This window comes from Eleutherodactylus coqui, chromosome 6, assembly GCF_035609145.1.
Source record: "Eleutherodactylus coqui strain aEleCoq1 chromosome 6, aEleCoq1.hap1, whole genome shotgun sequence".
In the NCBI taxonomy this organism is placed as follows: Eukaryota; Metazoa; Chordata; class Amphibia; order Anura; family Eleutherodactylidae; genus Eleutherodactylus; species Eleutherodactylus coqui.
Window position 1 is genome coordinate 124783667 of NC_089842.1, and position 19176 is coordinate 124802842.

The following is a 19176-nucleotide window of genomic DNA, read 5'->3' on the forward strand; positions in this document are numbered from 1 at the left end:
CTCCCCTGTGATGTCTCTTCTATCAGTCAACAATAGTAATTGTTAGGAAATTATAGTAGCAGTGTCTCTGTGCCACACAGCTGTGCTACATGCACGCCACACACATGCAGCACTGCTACATACATTGTTCATCACATACAACAGGGGTGAGAAGCAGCACAGCAGTGGAGAGGAAGGACCTGTGATGATGTCACCATTATGCTCCGCCCCTGATCACATGACAGTGATGCTCATACCGAGTGAATGACTTACATGCTTCGCCCCTGATCACATGACAGTAATGTAATCAAAGGTCCTTCATCGCCAGTGAGGGAGTTACATGCTCTGCCCCTGCTCACATGATGGTGACGTCATCAAAGGTCCTTCATATCCAGTGAGGGAGTTACATGCTCTGCCCCTGAACACATGACAGTGACATTAGCACATGCTCCAGCCCTTATCACACAATGGTGATGTCATCAAAGGTCCTGCAACATTGTGCAGATTACAGGTGGACTACAAACCCCCTACAGCCTCAGTTGTTATGGAATTATAATGAACACCTAGCCAGACAGGAGCCATGTGCGTACAGGACCTGTGCTAATGTCACCGTCATGTGTTCAGGGGCGGAGCATGTAACTCCCTCACTGGATATGAAGGACCTTTGATGACATCACCATCATGTGAGCAGGGGCAGAGCATGTAACTCCTTCACTGGATATGAAGGACCTTTGATTACGTCACTGTCATGTGATCAGGGACAGAGCATGTAAGTCAATTACAAACCCGCTCACTACTCACTCACACACGGACAGATAGGTCATTGTTAGTATTTTGATGATAGCTATTATAGTGAGCCTTGGCCTTATCACCAGCCAGCGTGTCATTCTTTACTGTATATCTAGAATTCTATTATTGAACCAGAAAGCTCAGGATTAACATTGCATAGGGACAAATTACAGAAAAACTGATTTTTGGACTTTCCACACGGAGAAAGAAAATTACTTAACAATTTGTAGATAGAGAAACTGTGAAACAGCAGTCACCGAAATTACCAGCAACTTCAACAAGGGCAATGTGAAACCATCACAGACCTCAGTGGAATATTAAACTCTGCACCACAAGGAGCAGATCTATTATCCACACCAACAGAAAGACAGGAAATGTTAAACTCTGCGGAAGCAGTCTTCTCTGAACTAGTGTATCTAAGTAGTGCAATACGGTTTAGTACAAGCCTGTCATGTGTGACACTGTCTGCTGAGCCATTATATATAAGCTTATTATATGTGATACTGTCTGCTGAGCCAATGTATCTAAAGGCCCATTTACATGCAACATTTTATCGCTCAAAATTCGTTAAAACTATGGCAGATGAGCGATAATTGTTGCGTGTAAATGCTACCATCGTGCACTTTTCGTCTGAACGATGATTTGTAGGTGAGCTTAAAAGCTATCGCTCAGCCCGCACGCCGTGTTCTCCACAAGAGCAGATTACATTGTATTCTCTCTGTGAGAAAACAGACCACAGGCTGTTATCTCTACGAAAGTTAGAGATAACGTTGTTTTCTCTTAGCAGCTCATGCCAGAACAATGGAGATAATTGCAGAGCTCAAACCACCTGCTCAGTTCTGCAACAGCTTCCAGAGGGAGGCTCATTTGCACACAAATGAAGCTGATAAAGAACTAATGGGCATTAGTGCCTATTAGTACTTTATGCAAAACAATAACATTCACTCTTTCAATCGTTTAACCGATTACCTTTGCATGTAAATGGGCCTTATGCCGATCCTGTTTGATACTGTCTGCTGACCATGTGTGTGTACTGCGATATGGACAACTGCATAGCACTATATTTTCCATAATGTAACTCTACTTAGATGAGTTTACTCACTAAACACATTTAGCACCTATCCCCAGGAATCATGAGGAAGGCGCACCCTAAGTCCTCCTAGTGAACGAAACGATATTGGGTGTGTGTGCTGACCTCTCTATTCAATGTCTATAGTGATAGCTGAGTGCTGTGCTTATCTATCTCCATTAGCCACATAGAATTGAATAGAGCAATGTACACGTTGCTCCATTCAATAAGCGGACTCTAGTAGTGCCATTATTGTGATCCCTGGGGTCCCAATGGTCGGACCTCAGTGATTATACAGTTCTATCCAATTTGTTTAGCGGGAAAACCCCTTAAATTTCAATATAGAATGCTATCCCCTAAAGTCAGTTACCACTAGGTGGCAGAGTAGGTTAGTTAATCTGCAGATACATAAATGTAACTTTACCAATTAATGTACCCTAAACATTTCATTTATTATATAAGAAGCTGGCCTTACAACAGTGATTTGCATACCTTGGCTCTACAATGGTAGAAATACATATTTTAGCATACTTTGACAATCACTGTGGGATCAGGTCTGTATGACGTTATTACTGCAAAGTAACAACTATTTATTTTCTCTCCAGTTCTTGGAAATATATGGGTAACTGATTGTTGGCTACAACCAGCTCTGCTTGAGACTGGCATAGCTCCCAAATACAACAACTTACAAAGTATAACATCTGTTTGTTCTTAAAAGAGCAGCCAAACCCCCATAATAGCTGCCAGGAGATAATTGGTTACTGATATGAGATTAGCTCAGTGATACACAGTGACCATGTCCAACTAAAAGCTGAAACACACGTACATATACACAAGCAGCTGGAGTCTGATATTCAACTCTGTACTTATTATATAGTCTTCAGACCAGATTTATCAGGAATTAGTGATATCACCAGGTAACACAATGAGCTTCAAATAAGACACAAGTCAATGTAGTTCAATCTGCAAGGCAGGTAGGCCCCAGAAGATCATATTTTCATGATCACAGTTTCTATGTGCTATCTTTCTGATAGGAATATAACTACTATAATACTGCCCCCTATGTTCAAGAATATAACTACTATAATACTGCCCCCTTTGTACAAGAATATAACTACTATAATACGGCCTCTATGTACAAGAATATAACTACTATAATACTGCTCCCTATGTATAAGAATATAACTACTATATTACTGCCCCCTATGTACAAGAGTATAACTACTATAATACTGCCTCCTATGTACAAGAATATAACTACTATAATACTGCCTTCTATGTACAAGAATAGAACTACTATAATACTGCTCCCTATGTATAAGAATATAACTACTATATTACTGCCCCCTATGTACAAGAATATAATTACTATAATACTGCCTCCTATGTACAAGAATAGAACAACTATAATACTACCCCCTATATACAAGAGTATAACTACTATAATACTGCCTCCTATGTACAAGAATAGAACTACTATAATACTGCCTCCTATGTACAAGAATATAACTACTATAATACTGCCCCCTATGTACAAGAATATAACTACTATAATACTGCCTCCTATGTACAATAATATAACTACTATAATACGGCCCCTATGTACCAGAATATAACTACTATAATACTGCCCCCTATGTTCAAGAATATAACTACTATAATACTGCCCCCTATGTACAAGAATATAACTACTATAATACTGCCCCCTATGTACAAGAATATAACTACTATAATACTGCTCCCTATGTAGAGAATATAACTACTATAATACTGCCGCTATGTATAAGAATATAACTACTATAATACTGCTTCTTGTGTACAAGAATATAACTGCTATAATACTACCCCCTATGTACAAGAATATAACTACTATGATACTGCCCCTTTTGTACAATAATGTAACTACTATAATACGGCCTCCTATGTACAAGAATAGAACTACTATAATACGGCCCCTATGTACCAGAATATAACTACTATAATACTGTCCCCTATGTGCAAGAATATAACTACTATAATACTGCTCCTGTGTACAAGAATATAACTACTATAATACTGCCTCCTATGTTCAAGAATATAACTACTATAATACTGCCTCCTATGTTCAAGAATATAACTACTATAATACTGCCTCCTATGTACAAGAATATAACTACTATAATACTGCCTCCTATGTTCAAGAATATAACTACTATAATACTGCCTCCTATGTTCAAGAATATAACTACTATAATACTGCCTCCTATGTTCAAGAATATAACTACTATAATACTGCCTCCTATGTACAAGAATATAACTACTATAATACTGTCTGCTATATACAAGAATATAACTACTATAATATTGCCCTTTATGTACAAGAATATAACTACTATAATACTGCCCCTCTTTTCTACAAGAATATAACTACTATAATACTGCCCCCTATGTACAAGAATATAACTACTATAATACTGCCCTCTATGTACAAGAATATAACTACTATAATACTGCCCCTCTTTTCTACAAGAATATAACTACTATAATACTGCCCCCTATGTACAGGAATATAACTACTATAATACTGCCTCCTATGTACAAGAATATAACTACTATAATACTGCCTCCTATGTTCAAGAATATAACTACTATAATACTGTCTGCTATATACAAGAATATAACTACTATAATATTGCCCTCTATGTACAAGAATATAACTACTATAATACTGCCCCTCTTTTCTACAAGAATATAACTACTATAATACTGCCCCCTATGTACAAGAATATAACTACTACAATACTGCCCCTATGTACAAGAATATAACTACTATAATACTGCCTTCATGTACAAAAATATTACTACTCTAATACTGTTCCTTTGTACAACAATATTGAATTGAATAGGTAGGGAAGTCTTTTATATCCTCTTTGTGTGTACTTTTATGTAATTCATGCAAATGCAGGAGGATATATACACCCTAACACGCAGTGCTGCTCCATCTAATTGTTTTGCTGGTGTCTATAAGGGCACAGTTGCTTATGACAATCTACAGAGTGCAGAACTGAGTGACGTATATTAGATATATAGAACTCAGTATTTTTACTTGCAGCCATTGTGTTGGGATTGATTGTAATTCTTCATAGGAATGACCTAAGAGACCAAGGTCACTGTCTCCAGGGACAGCAGCTACATTTCATATAGTATATGTTACAGAGTATTTACTGCAGCATTAAAGCTCATTCCACTGCTAGGGAGAGAATCCTCTTGCCTGCTATGCTCTAATTACTTTCCAGTAATTAGCTGAGACCCCTGATGTGCAAGAGAACAGCAGCCTGATTAATAAATGCCAGCACTGGGATTAAGAGGCAGCTGATTGTGGAATAGAGGTGCAGGAGATATAAAGTGTCCCTCCACTCCTGCACATGTACTGATATCCGTCATAAGGAAATCAGTCTAATGTGTCCGGACCAGGGAATGCCCGGGCATCACTAATGATGATATATGCCAAACAGCTGAAGGAATGGAGAAATCAGCAGACTGTACATTGATTTTTGAGTTATGTTGACTGCACGAAGGAGTGCAGTTGATAGATGTCCTGTTATTAAGAATGTGCAGAAACTTAAGTAAACGAAGACAAACACAGAAACTATCATTCAAAGTCAACTCATAGTTAGCCATAGATGTTGGCTATTCCCTATAGTGAATAATATCATACTGTTGGCCAGCCATTAACTCCTGTATGGTAACCTTTCCCTAGGTAATCTGAAATAGGCGATCCGCTAAAGAAAAAATGTAATGGGAATTTCCAGTTTTGCAAAGGTTTACACTAGTGTTGCAACAATGTTGCAATGTAACAATTCCAGCTTCTGTTTTTAAATAATGTATTTAAAGAAGTTAGTGGGTGTACTGTAAAATAAATGGAGGACAAGGGACCCCATAGCAAAGTCAAAAGTGGGCCCTACCAATATGGTGTCAGGGTTTGCCTCCCAATGCACTAGGGCCTGGTGTTCGCCTCTACACTCTTAATCTTTAAGGCCTCATGCCCACGGCCAGATCGGATTTCGACTGCGAAATATCGCAGCAGAATCAGACCCGACGCCCGCCAGAGACCCTATACTCACCTGTCCTGATCTGCCGCCAGTGTCCTGCCTGGTGCGCATGAGCAGTGCAGGGCTTGACGCGCCGGCACTGGGCTACGACGCGGATTCGTGCGATACTTCTGCTGTGCCCAATGTACGGAATATTGCAGGACGGACGGCTTCCATTGATTGCAATGGAAGCCGTCCGTGCAATTTACCGCACAAAATAGCACATGCTGCGATTCTCCCCCGCGAGTGGAAAATCGCAGTTGATTTCTGCTCGTGGGCAGGGGAGAATCTTTTGACACTGTATGTCTATGGACGGTCATTGCTGCGGAATTCGCGGCTGTCGTCTGGCTGTGAATTCCTCAGCAATAATCCGTCCGTGGGCATTAGCCCTAACTGTGAATGTGGAGTCTCACAGACCCAGCCCAAGAATCACGTACCTCCCAGCTCTTTATTTTGTAACATTACTAAAATATGTAAATAAAAGTTGATTATTTCTACATGTCTTTTGACTATTATTAAAATTAATAAAAACAAGTTATTGTAAACATCCAGTTCATTATTGCGCAGAAAATGTAACCACAATATATAGGAGACTGTGAGACCCCACATCCACGGAAGTCTAACAAATAAATCATGTCCACTGTTCAAGGTTAACATAATCTCTGGGACAGTCCATCCACTTGCTTGCCAACAATCCTCTTTCTCTGGAGAGGACAGGCTCTTACCACCCAATAGCAAAACTGGGTGGAGTCAACCAAGTTCTCTCCAAGCGCCCCATAGTACCTCCATGGTATACAGAAAATATTTTATCATTCACTTTTTATGAATTCACTGCAAACCCATCTATTCACAGAATAGGTGCTAAAAGTCTGATTAGTGGGGGTCTCAGCAAGAATGGGGCTTCCTCTTCTTGTCACTGGGGAGTCGCTTTACTCCCCCACAATGATGTTACAGTGGTGGTATGCATGCACCGCTCCTTAGATTTCAGTGCGGCTCATGGAAATAGCCAAGTGTAGGCTCTCAGCTATCTCTGGCAGTTTTACTGAAAATGAATAGAACAGCGCACATGCGCGACCGCCACTCTATTCAATCTTCTCCTCACTGCAGAAGGTGCAGCAAGCCTGTAGTGAGGAGAAGTGGGAGCATATAACCCCCATTCTCGAAAACAGTGGAGACCCCCACCGATCAGGCTTTTATCACTTATCCTACGGAAAGGTAATAAAAGTCGTTTTTGGTACAATCCCTTTAATTTCCATGTAACTGAACATCCAAGGCCCAGAAATCAGTCATGGAGATTCTGACCCCAATTATCAGTTCGTTTCATCAATTCATTAGGAAAGTCAGCCAGAACACTGTTTATTAATCAGTTAGTAATGACTTTTATTCATTATTGAAAGGTTTCGTCAATTATTCAGCAGTTTCCTGCATGATCAGAGAGTCCTGAATGGTGATCAGGGGAGTCTCACAGCTTGTATTAGTTTTAAATGTTATGTTAACTATTGGGCCCATGGTCCCTTATATAATACACTGGATCAGACATGGGGATATATCCCATTAAGGGCTCCCACACACTTGCGTTTTTTAACACGATTGTCAATGGGACCTTCTAACGTTAAAACGCAACTTGCGTTTTTGGTGCGTTGCGTTTTTTACCATTAGAAAGTCACATTGACAATCGTGTGGGAGTGTGTGGGAGCCCTTAGGTGGCTCTTAACAGTGCTATGGGGTCCATTAAAAGAGGAAGTTTTCTTTAGTTGATGCCATCTCCAGCTTACAGTAAGTAGTAGGAACCTCTGATGGTTTCCTCCTCCTGCTTGCTGTAAAGGTGTCTAACACACTTGTGTGGGAGGAAGGAAACAAGCACTGGGTCATTTTGCACCACTTTGGGGCTGTATAGTCAGCATGAAGTCAGCAGTTCTTCTGGTCTCCTACACCTGGGTAACACCAACTAAAAGCAACCATTACAGGTGTCATCACCCAGATTTCCTTAGCCACCAAGCGGCATAGAAATGTGCACTGCTATAGGGAGGGGAATGCATTCATCCTACTATAGCTCCATCTGAGTAAATTACAGTGTTGGTGTCTTGGTATTTTATTCATGAACCAGAAGAATCAGTATGAACAATGACCTACGTCTCTTATACAAAGTATGACCGAACGTGTTCATCATTCAAAACTAATGTTGCATTTGTGTCTGTGAGTCTTCAGGAAACAGATTTATAATCCCTAGAAAATTCAACTAAAGGATCTTTAAAAGGAATTTCTATTTTATTCCATCCTATTCCACATAGGATGGAATGTGTGATTAGTAGGACTTTGACCATCAGTGCTTATTGGATCACAAAGGCCCCTTTACTGATTAAGGCCCCCTGCACATGGGCGGAAATTCCTGCAGAATTCCTGCCCGTGCCCGCTGCCATAGGATTACATTAGATAATGCGATCCTATGCAGACAGCTGCGCTGTGACCACGTGAGAACACACGCGCAGAAAGCAAATCGTAGCATGTCCTATTTCTGTGCAAGTCTCGCAGAGGCCCGCACAGAAATGTCACTAGTGCGTGTTTGCAGAGCGGCGAGACGCCGGGAGCAGTTGAGTCGCAGCAGTCACTGCAGGGGCACAGGTTGAATCCTGACCTGGCTGTCTGCAGGAGGTCTTAAGCAAACCCATCATGTTGAAAATGCAGTCCAGTCTGCAGGCAGCATGTTACAGATTAGCAAGAGCTGGGCAAATTAATGTAAAGTTTTGTTAGAAAAAAATTTGTATAACTTATCTTTTTTTTATTTATTTAGTTTAATGATTGCTCATTCTTAGAGATCCAATGGGCGGTCCTATCAGTGATTGATAGCTGCCAATCGCTGGATAGGGCCACACACTGGATTTTTAAACCCAGAGCATCTACTGTAAAACACATGGGAAGTTCCATACATGGAGCTGTCTCTGGTACTGCTATGCACTCCATTCTTTTGAATGAAACTGAGCTACAGGTATAATGGGTAAAATAGTCAGAAATATATATCTATATATATTATTCAGAGACTTTATATATGATCCTGCGAGAACCTTTAGAGAGGTCACGTGACTGTTTTTTTAAACCCTAACTTTGCTGCTTTGGATTAACAGGACCTGAGCTGCCCTGATGACTGGTTGAAGTGCTAAAGCCACTCTCACACATGTACGTTTTACAGCAATTACCGCATTTTAAATGCCGCGGTAATTGCGGTACAACACTTCTATTGATTTTATCGGGTCCTTGTAGTGATCTGGATTATGATTTCTCCAGCAGGCTTTGGGGTATTTTGTCGCTTTCCGAATTGAGTATCGTGTGCACACATCGTCGACCAGAATCAGACACAAATGCTTGTCTAAAACCGGGAGAGTCTCTACACTGTGTAGAGGCTCAGGCTTTTTATTATAACACATGACAACCGCCCTTCAATGGGCGTGCAACAGATTACATCAGTAACATATAAGATTCTCATTTGCTGGATCATATAGAATTCCCAGCCTCCTTGCCCACCTTCTCTCAAGTCCAGTATAATGTGGACTTTTGTCCTAGTTGAAGTCATCTCCGTGTAGTGATGAATCATTGTTTACCTAGCTTCAGGATGAGAGTGGAAGGGGGCCTAGGTAAACACTCAGTATTGAACACAGGATATACACGACACTATGGCCCTTTAACTCTTAGAAACTGGTTGAGCAACTTCTATGTACTTAGAGCAAATACATCACCCATCCATTGGCTAGCAAATACCATGATTAGATTGTGTGTGTGTCCTTTAAACTCTTGAGCTAAAAGTCATTACAACAGCAAAATACATTTGGGTTATATTAATCGATAGACATTTTATAATAGCAATCATCATGTCTATCACAGTAGACTTGCACTCGAACACAGCGTTTTCCAATGCCGTAATTTTCAAGCACTGTCTGCTATATTTTGGCGCATTTTCACAGTTTTTAACAAACCTCAACACCCATCACAATGATGAGGTACGTTAAAAAAGTGCTGGCGGACGCAGTAATCTGCAAAAATTGTCGTAAAATGTTTTACTGACGCCATATGTGAGAGTGGCCTTAATATAAAAGTCAGGTACTGTTTGCAGGCTCAAGTGTGACTCAGCAGGTTTTGCAAAGAAGAGAAGCCTTGTGAGGAGTGAGCTGCCCCAGTGCTGGGTTTTCCTGTACCAGAGAGTGCAACTCGAATTAGTGGAGTGGTGCTACCCAGTGGTTACAACACAATTTGCAGAGGGAGGTCTGCCTGTTGTCCAAGGAAATGTCGGCTGCAACTACAAACCGCAAGTACCGAGCTGTTATTGGAAGAGAGACAAGCACTCAAGCCTCATGCCCACGGCTGGGTCGGATTCCGCCTGTGAAATATCACAGTGGAATCAGACTTGGCGCCCCCAGTGACCCCTTCAGACTCCGGATCCCCCGCCAGAGTGTCGCCCGGCCAGCCGGTGTGCATGCATGAGCAGTGCAGCACATGACGCGCCGGTGCTGGGCTCTGATGCAGATTCTCACGGTACTTCCGCAGTGCTCATTGTAGAAGTATTGTGGGATGGACGGCTTCCATCGACTGCAATGGAAGCTGTCCATCGACAGAAATGGAAGCCGTCTGCGCGATTTTCCGCACAGATTAGAACATGCCGATTTCCCTGCAAGCGGAAAATCACAGTTAATTTCTGCTTGTGGGCAGGAGAGAATCATTTAACATGGCATGTCTATGGACGGACATTGCTGCGGAATTTACTGCGGGTGCCTGACCGCAAATTCAGCAGCGATTATCCATCCATGGGCATTGGGCCTAAGAGCAGATAGTCTGACAGCCAGTACCCAGATATTCAAGTTTTGGCGGTGTGCAATCTTGAGTACCATCACTCAGTCTCATCACCAGTAAATTGATTATTTTGACTTCATCACTATGTATTCGTTATGATACATTTAGTACATATTGTTTGTTCAAATGAACAGGTGTGACGCCCCTCCGTAACTGGCATCATATATATTACCTGTTAGATGGGCATGAAGACAAGCCATCAAAGGAAATTCCTCAAAACCAGCTTTATGGATCTGAAGAACCTTTTTGCTTTGTACCTCAGCAGGTGAGGAAACATTTAGCACAATTTTTAACCTGAAAGTCATAAAAATCCACAATGCAGTGCCCCCTAGTGTATAGTCCTCTGCCTTGTGGCTGCTCCTGCATTAAATGTCTCCTATTACAGTTTTCAAAAGCCTCATCCGAAAAAGATTAAACTAAGAATCAAAATAAGGGGGCAGGAGGGGGGATAAACGCCAAGCACGGATTTAGTCCCATAAATATTAGGAATTACAATGTCAGGGATTATGTTCTTCTCCTCTAGTTAGCTTAGGACAGTTTAATAAGTTTGAAGGTCACAACTTATGGGTAATTCTCCTGTCCAAATAATACAGATCACAGGCCGCAAATCCCTTTTATTTATGTATCTCATCACTAATGCCAAGATGGAGGCTTAGGCGCTTTCTGTCACTGGGGTCTCACAAAAGTTTGCATTACCTTTGTTTAGAGGGAGCTTTATCGTCACTGTCAGCAGGGAGAAGAGCTGTGCCCCCGGCGTCTTCACAGGCTGCATTATTAAACGCCTTTGCGCCTTTTGTTTGTTCTACATTTATTTGCTTCTTAATATCTCCCTGAGTCGTGCGCTGCAATGTACCTCACAGAGGAGTTTACTGCGAGCTGGCCCCTAATCCCCCTCGCTTCTGACATGACAATCTGTTGCAAGAAAAATGACAGGGAGACACCGAGCAAGGATTACCTCTCAAGACGCGGATGAGAGGCAGCAAATTAATTCTGGAAAGCAAATATTCCGCTTCCACCCAAGTAAATATTCTGCAGGAGAAGATGGATGGACAGATTTGGCTCTCAGAGTTAACTCCTCAGGAACCGAAATGTGGAAGAACATTTTAAAGGGCTGAGCCGATGAAGGAGGTCTCACTTGGATAACAACCAGCCAACTAGCCAAAGTCAAAAGCTACATCAGAAATCAATGGCCGCCATATGCTTCTAATAATCATTTGGCAGGGGTCAAAACAGTGGGACCCCACCACTGGCATACCAGCTTATTTGTAGGAGCTCACAATGTTAAAATGGCTTTGCTAAACTGGTTAGTTCCTTAAGAAAGTTGTTTGGTTATTGACAACCCATTCAAACACCACTTCGAGGCATGTTTAGCTCATTGATGGAGTCCCCAGTTTGGAACTGGGGACTCCATTTGCCTACCACAAGCGAGAGACAGTAGTCATATTCACTGCAGCTCAGTACTGGACATCTTCTATGGAATTACTAGATAGCACAGACACATATTGCAGGCATGAATACTGAGGACGCCTATTACAATATACTAATCACGCAGGTAGCAGACCGCTTCTCTGGTCCACTGTAAGGGAGGAGCTTGTAAAATTAAACATTGCTGACCAAACATGACAACCCCTTAAAGATACTATTCATGATAGTCATACAACAAGGAACTGTTTTGAGGATGCAGTAGAATTTCAGCAATCCACTATCGCCAGGACAAGCATGCTGGATAAAACGAATTTCCAGATCAGTGGACCTCAAGTCCAACAATAAACCATTCAATGTGCTGTTAACTAAGCTTCGCCACCATCACCACCATCATTCACCCCAGGTTCCTGCAGGCCAGGTCTAGATGCTTTTATGCAGCCTAGTCCTTATTTGCAAACCTGGCCCAGTACCTCTATTCCTTTACATCTAGACCTTACACAGTCCTGACTAAAGAACCATTTCTTCTAGCTAGGCAGTGAGACCTTCCAAAGATCTCAATACACATCAAGTCAAAAAATAAATGCTCCACTTTTACAGTGTATATAGATCCTGTTCAGCATGATGCTTTCATATTCAGCTATGATTGCTATTCTCAAGGTATAGATGGTGGCAGATATGCACCAAAACTTGGTCCTTGGGCCTCCTTCACACGGGCGACAAAGTCACGCGATTTTGTAGCGTTGCTACAATGCTACAAATCGCATGTATGAGAAGCCCATGGTTTCCTATGGGTTCCTTCACACATGAGATGTTTTGTAGCATGCTACAAAACGACACACAAACCTCGCGGTTTGCATGCGATGCGATGCAACTTTGACAGTAGCAAATGCTACTGTCAAAGCTATAATCTAAGCCCTAACTGCAAGGAAAAAAAAATCACACATACCTCACCTTAGACGAGCTGTCAGTCCAGCCGCAGCTTCTCCTCAGATCCCGGCACTGATCTGCCGACTCTTCTGGCCGGGGATTCAAAAATCCCCGCCACCTGGAAGCGTTGGCTGTGATTGGCTGACACTTAGCCAATCACAGCAAGTGCTCAATGAATGGCAGTAATTGAACCAATCACAGCCATTCTTCGAGCACTGGCTGTGATAGGCTAAGTGTCAGCCAATCACAGCCAGCGCTTCCAGAAGCCGGGGATTTTTCAATCCCTGGCCAGAGGATGAAGAAGAAGATCAGTGCCGACACCTGGAGAGAAGCTGCGGTTGCGCCCGGACAGCGCGGAATAGGTGATGTATACTTTTTTTTCCCTCCTTTAGTTACACCTTATTTTCGGGGTAGAGCATATATTTTAAGCCCCCCCCCCCCCCCCCCCCACCGAAAATCCTCGCACGGGATGCTACAAAGTCGCGCGATTTTGTAGCATCCCATGCGACTTTGTAGCGCTACAAAATCGCATTATTGCTGCGAGAATATCGCAGCGATATCGCACGGTGCAGTGATGCGATATCGCTGCGATTTTCTCGCAACGATGTGTTGTCGCCCGTGTGAAGGAGGCCTAAGTCTACATTCTTTTCTAACTTTAAGGGACAGCATTTTGATGTGTACTGTCCATCTCCACCCTTTTCATATCTTCTTTGGGGTAGGAGATGGATGCAGGCAGGAAGATGGAGCATGGTTGCTCATGGTAAGCACAGCCCATTGGCCTCTTGCTCTCCAATATCTCATTATAGAATTATAGAGCACCTGCATAAATCGCTCTAACTATTCACAAGGAATTGAGAGCTTTGAAATGTGTTAGATCAGTCCTTTATGCAATTTAATAGAGATTTAAAAAGTGCTTTCACATGGGCAGAATTAGCCCGCAATACACACCAAGAAATGCGGCTTATTCCGATACAAAGCCTGCATGTCTACCTGCGGATTGTGAGGTGGAATTGATGGCAGAATTCTGTATCAAATTCTGCATAGATTGTGATAGAACCCAAAATCTAATGGACTACAGGTTGCAAACATGGTATGAAAGCAAAGTTCTAATTTCTCCTTCTAGACAAACTTGCAGCACTGCTGGGATATCTGCAATCTCCACTATGCTGCAAACTCTGGTGGGCCAAGCTGAAATGTCCCTGCAGCTAGGCATTTTTCAGCCAGGGCAAATTTGCTGCCCTAGCCCTGTACCCTGATTAAGGCAAAGTGGCTTGCTGGCAACCCCACATGGCACCCAACACTTGGAGCACATGCCCTGGTAGCTCCCCTAGCTACTTCCCTGCTGGTCCTCTGATGGGACAATGGTTCAGCTTTTGGCTTCCCATTGTCCCATCAGAGTGGTATTGCCTCCTGCTACGGCATGCCATATTACCCAGCAGCAGACATTTTCCCTATATATTCTCTCAGCTTTCTATTAGTGTTATGACAAGCAGGAAAATCCCCATCAACAGTGATTTGTTTTTTTAATATTTTGGCGACAACATTGTTAATCTGCTAGTAAACAGGTGACAAATTATGATGCAAATCAAATCTCTCTTAATTTGTACTGATTGACCGATGCAAACAAATGCCACAGCCAATCAAGTTAATGGTTGGCTGCAAGGCTACAACACTTCCTAGATGGAGACCATTTAATTCCCGATTTACCCTTGTAATGAAGTGACAGATGACACATTCCTACAGTATAACCTCAGCAGTCTATGAATCCAGGCAATTCTGTTCTATACAATGTGATCTTTCTGGCTGAACCCAGCGACCTTCATCCTGGCAGTCGTTCATATAGAAAATTTTGAAAATTCCCAAGGTTGCACCTCTGTGGACAGGCACAATTTCCCATGAAAGAGTTGAAAATTGCAGAATGCCAATACATATCACTGAGCCGCTGCCATGTCAGATCTGTGAGACTTGTCTCTTCTGCTCCCTTCAGCTACTGGCCTTGTACATAATTAGCAGTGACCGTGCACAACAAATAACATACGTTCCTTTAAGTGCAGGGGTGTGGGCTGGATAATAAGGTCATTCTCTGTTAATGGAAAGGCTGAAAAGCACAAGACATAGCAGCTGATATGATTTAAAGGGATAATATACCTGCAATATATCTTGTGGTTAACTTCAGTCTGTTGCGCCCTGTTATCAGCCATTTCAGAGGCGTGAGAAGCTGACTGTAGGACAATTGAATGTAATCTATTGCTTTCTGTTATCAGCCATATCTGGCTTGGGCCTTGGGTGTAAAGGTAGGGTAAATAACTGTAGGCAGAGGCATAACTTGAAGCTTTGGGTCCCAATGCAAAATCTGTAACAGGACCCCCAACTATAATGGTTTATTCATAGTACTGGGCCCCCTAAGGCTCCTGGGCCCGGGTGCAACTGCATCCCCTAAAGTTATGTTCCCTGTTATTAATCCTTGCAGGCTGGTGAGTGGCTGACTGTAGTGTTCCTCAATGGAGTCCATGTTAGGCATGATGACTATTTTATATTACATCTCCAGTAGTGAGAATCTCCAGACAGTGGTGGACATAGAACCCATGGGGCCCCGTAGGAAAACTCAGAAATAGTCCTCCCCTTCAAAAAATAAATTTGGGGACAGCATATCTCTATCATTGCTCTACGCAGTGATAGTGATTACTGTGCAGTTACCTTGAGTTATCACAGGTGATGTCTACTCGTATTAGGAGTCATCCATTTTCCTTCTCTATGTAGGCCCAGAGCACAATGAAGGCTTACTTCTTCCAGCCTTGACTCATTGCTGCACACTTTCCCCGTCCTGCCGCTACCTTCAATGCCCCTGTCAGTAACCCTCATAGTAATAGAACCACTCTGTGGCCCCTCAAAAGTTTAGTGGTCCTCTCTGTGCCCCTCTAAGGTATAGTGTGCCGCCCACTAGCTCCAACTCGCCTAGCAATTCGAGACTATGGGAGAAGTCAAGTGGGGGGTTGAGAGGACTGATGGGTTAGAAAGGATTCTACTGCTGCCCGGACTTTCAGGGGATGAGGGGGACAAGGCCTTGCTTCTTCACAGGCCCCATAATAACCACGTGGTCTGCCACCTTTCACAGTAGGCTACTACCTTCAGAGAAATTTACATCCGTATGTGTGGGTGATATTAGTCACTCCTTTTGGTTAGTTATACTCTTATAAGCTACTAAATTTAGATTTAGTTACTATTTAAAGGATTCCTACAGATATAGTCTTTTTTCTGGCTTTTTTTCTTTTGGCTGTTGAAGAAATGCAAGGGAAATTGCATGATTTTTGGATGATACTTGCGTTTTTTTGTTTTTCTTTGCTGTTTTTTCCAATAGAGCCAATGGGACGACACTCGTAAAACACCAGACCCAGAGTATGCTGCATCTTAACCCCCCCCCAAATAGAGAAAGATTGAGAAAGAATATCACTAAAACAACAAAAAGTGAATAGGAAGGAAATTTCATATCCTGGATTCTATGAAGACAACATTAATAGAAGCAATATTTTGGCTCTAGATGTGACTGGACATAACTTTATTCCATAATTTGGCCGCTAGAGACAGTATGACGAGCTGGTGGCTGCTGCCAGGATCCTCGCTGCAACAGCTGTCACATTATTTTCCATCATTCTACACCAGAAGCCCAAATCACACAGGTAACATTAAGCTCATTGGCCCAAATGCAAAATCTGTACCACGGCCCCTAAATAAGATGTTACACTTTATGATAAAATGTATTTGAGTGCTGAGGTGCCTGTTTTTGCTACTATTTTGTTGCAATCCTATCTAACATGCACTTCTGCATTTAATTCACTTGTAGGAAGTGTTGACGGAGTTTGCTTTTTGATGCATTTGCATTTGTGGAGCAGTGGTTGCCTCCATGTCTGTCTGTACCCTACATCACCATCTGTCCCAGATGTTTTAATTAGAGTATACAATTTGGATTCCACTTTCCTTGAATGCATTTTTGGCTAAGGCCCTACAGAGTAGGACTCATCTTAGGGCCTCGTTCAGACAAACGCTGCTTTAGCGCAGTATAGGCACGTGAAAAATTTGCGGCTATTCTGCACTGAAGATCACATGAACTGGTGATTTCAAACTATATTAATTATCTGTGTAATTGCCCGTTCACATGATCAGAGGTGCGTGTTTTCCAGCTCCCATAGAAGTCTATGGAAAGCACACACCGAAGATAGGTCAGGTCCTTCCTTTTTTTACACCAAGGATCTAAGATGCGAGTTTTGCAGCCGCATGTCCTATCTTTGATTGGTGCGAGTATTTAGCGCGTCTAAAATTCCTTCATGTGGACGCTTCTTTAGAAAACCATTGTTTCTAATAGACGCGATCTTTTCATGCGTCTCTAATGCACTAAAATAGCACTCGTGTGAACGAGGCCTAATAGAGGCCATCTGGTTGTAGTAGATGGGCCCACATGTTTTGATCAAAATATGTGTGAAGAACCCAGCACTTTTTTGCAGTTACTAAATACAACAGTTATGCAATCAATTTATAATCTCTGTCATTTGTCTGTCATTATATACTCTGCACAGCAGAGCCCCTCCTGGTTCTATTCTATACTAAATGATAGATTTATTGTGCTCCCAAGAGGTTCTGCAGCAGCCACTGATGGGTGCAGATTGTGCATATTGATGAACATAATGAAAACTGGAGCGAATGCAGGACCCTTTAATAAGAAGTCATTGTGTCTTCAGCCTGGAAGAATTGGCTGCAGTATCTCAGCCTGCTGAGCCCCTAGGCGACTTTCTCTTTCATGTACTGCCATGTATGTAGATGGCCAAGTGTATTATGGTCGGTGTTGAGCACAAGTGCTGAAATAGCTTGAGGAAGAGCAGGAATCGTGTCTGTCCTTTACTGAAAAACTATAGAACTGAACCATCAAGATACATTAAGACTCCAGCAGACATTCCTGAAGAAGAAGGAGACTGAGCTCCAGGATTAATGTATTAAAAACGTAACTGTGACCACATGTGCAGAGAGTAGAAATCAACGACCATATGAGAGCAGTGATTTTCCTGAAAGTATTATTGATATAGTAATTAAAGGGTATGTTCATCTTTAAATATCGGATATGTTAGATTTTTGGGGTATTACAATCCCATTAATTTCAATGGTGGTTACATCAAAGGGATACAGGGGAAAACAGAAGCCAGGGGGGCATTGCTTCCATCACAACACTAAAAGTCCATTACACTAGCTATTGATGGGCATCCTGTATGTGGCATTTTGCTAAGGGGGCAAATCTATGTGGGGCAGTGGGTCATTTTGAAAGCTGCTATCTTGGCACCAAATTGATATATGCAAATGGTAAGTTGTGCATCAATAGAAAATTTTGATGCCTAATAATAATAATCTTAATATAGTGCCAACATATTATGCAGCACTTTACAACATTTGCTACATATTAAACTACACTATACAGTACTATTCTATACTGTACATCAATATTCCATATTGTGCTATACTATAATTCACTATACAATACTATTCTATACTGCATTATACTACAGTATTCTGTATAAGATACTACACAATATTGTACTATGCTGTACACTTCTATAATATATTGTACCGCGCTACACTGTACAGTACTCACGTCCTTATTACCACGCTACCATTCTCTACTCTGACATGCTATATCATACTATACCGTACTGTGAAGTACTGGACTCTGCAGCAAGCAATTCAGGAATCGATGAACAAAGTTTATTAGAAGGTTCCAAAACTTTTCATTATACAATACCAAAGTTGCCAACAGTCCCGAAATTACCAGGACTATTTCTATTTTTTAGAAGTAAACCCAAATATCCTTCCATTTCTATTAGTCTGGAATAGCTGTCATTATCCCAGAAGTGGGAAGATGACAGTCTTTTTTTTTTTTTTTAAATCAGCAATTATCGGGTCTGATGTGGGGTCTGGAATAATTTTGAAGTCTGGTCTGGATTGAAGGGGTTATTCAGGCTTAATAAGAACTATTTCTTTAATGCTAAACAGTGTCTGAGGTCAGTCTTGCAGGCATGCCCTTCCTCTATACGATCT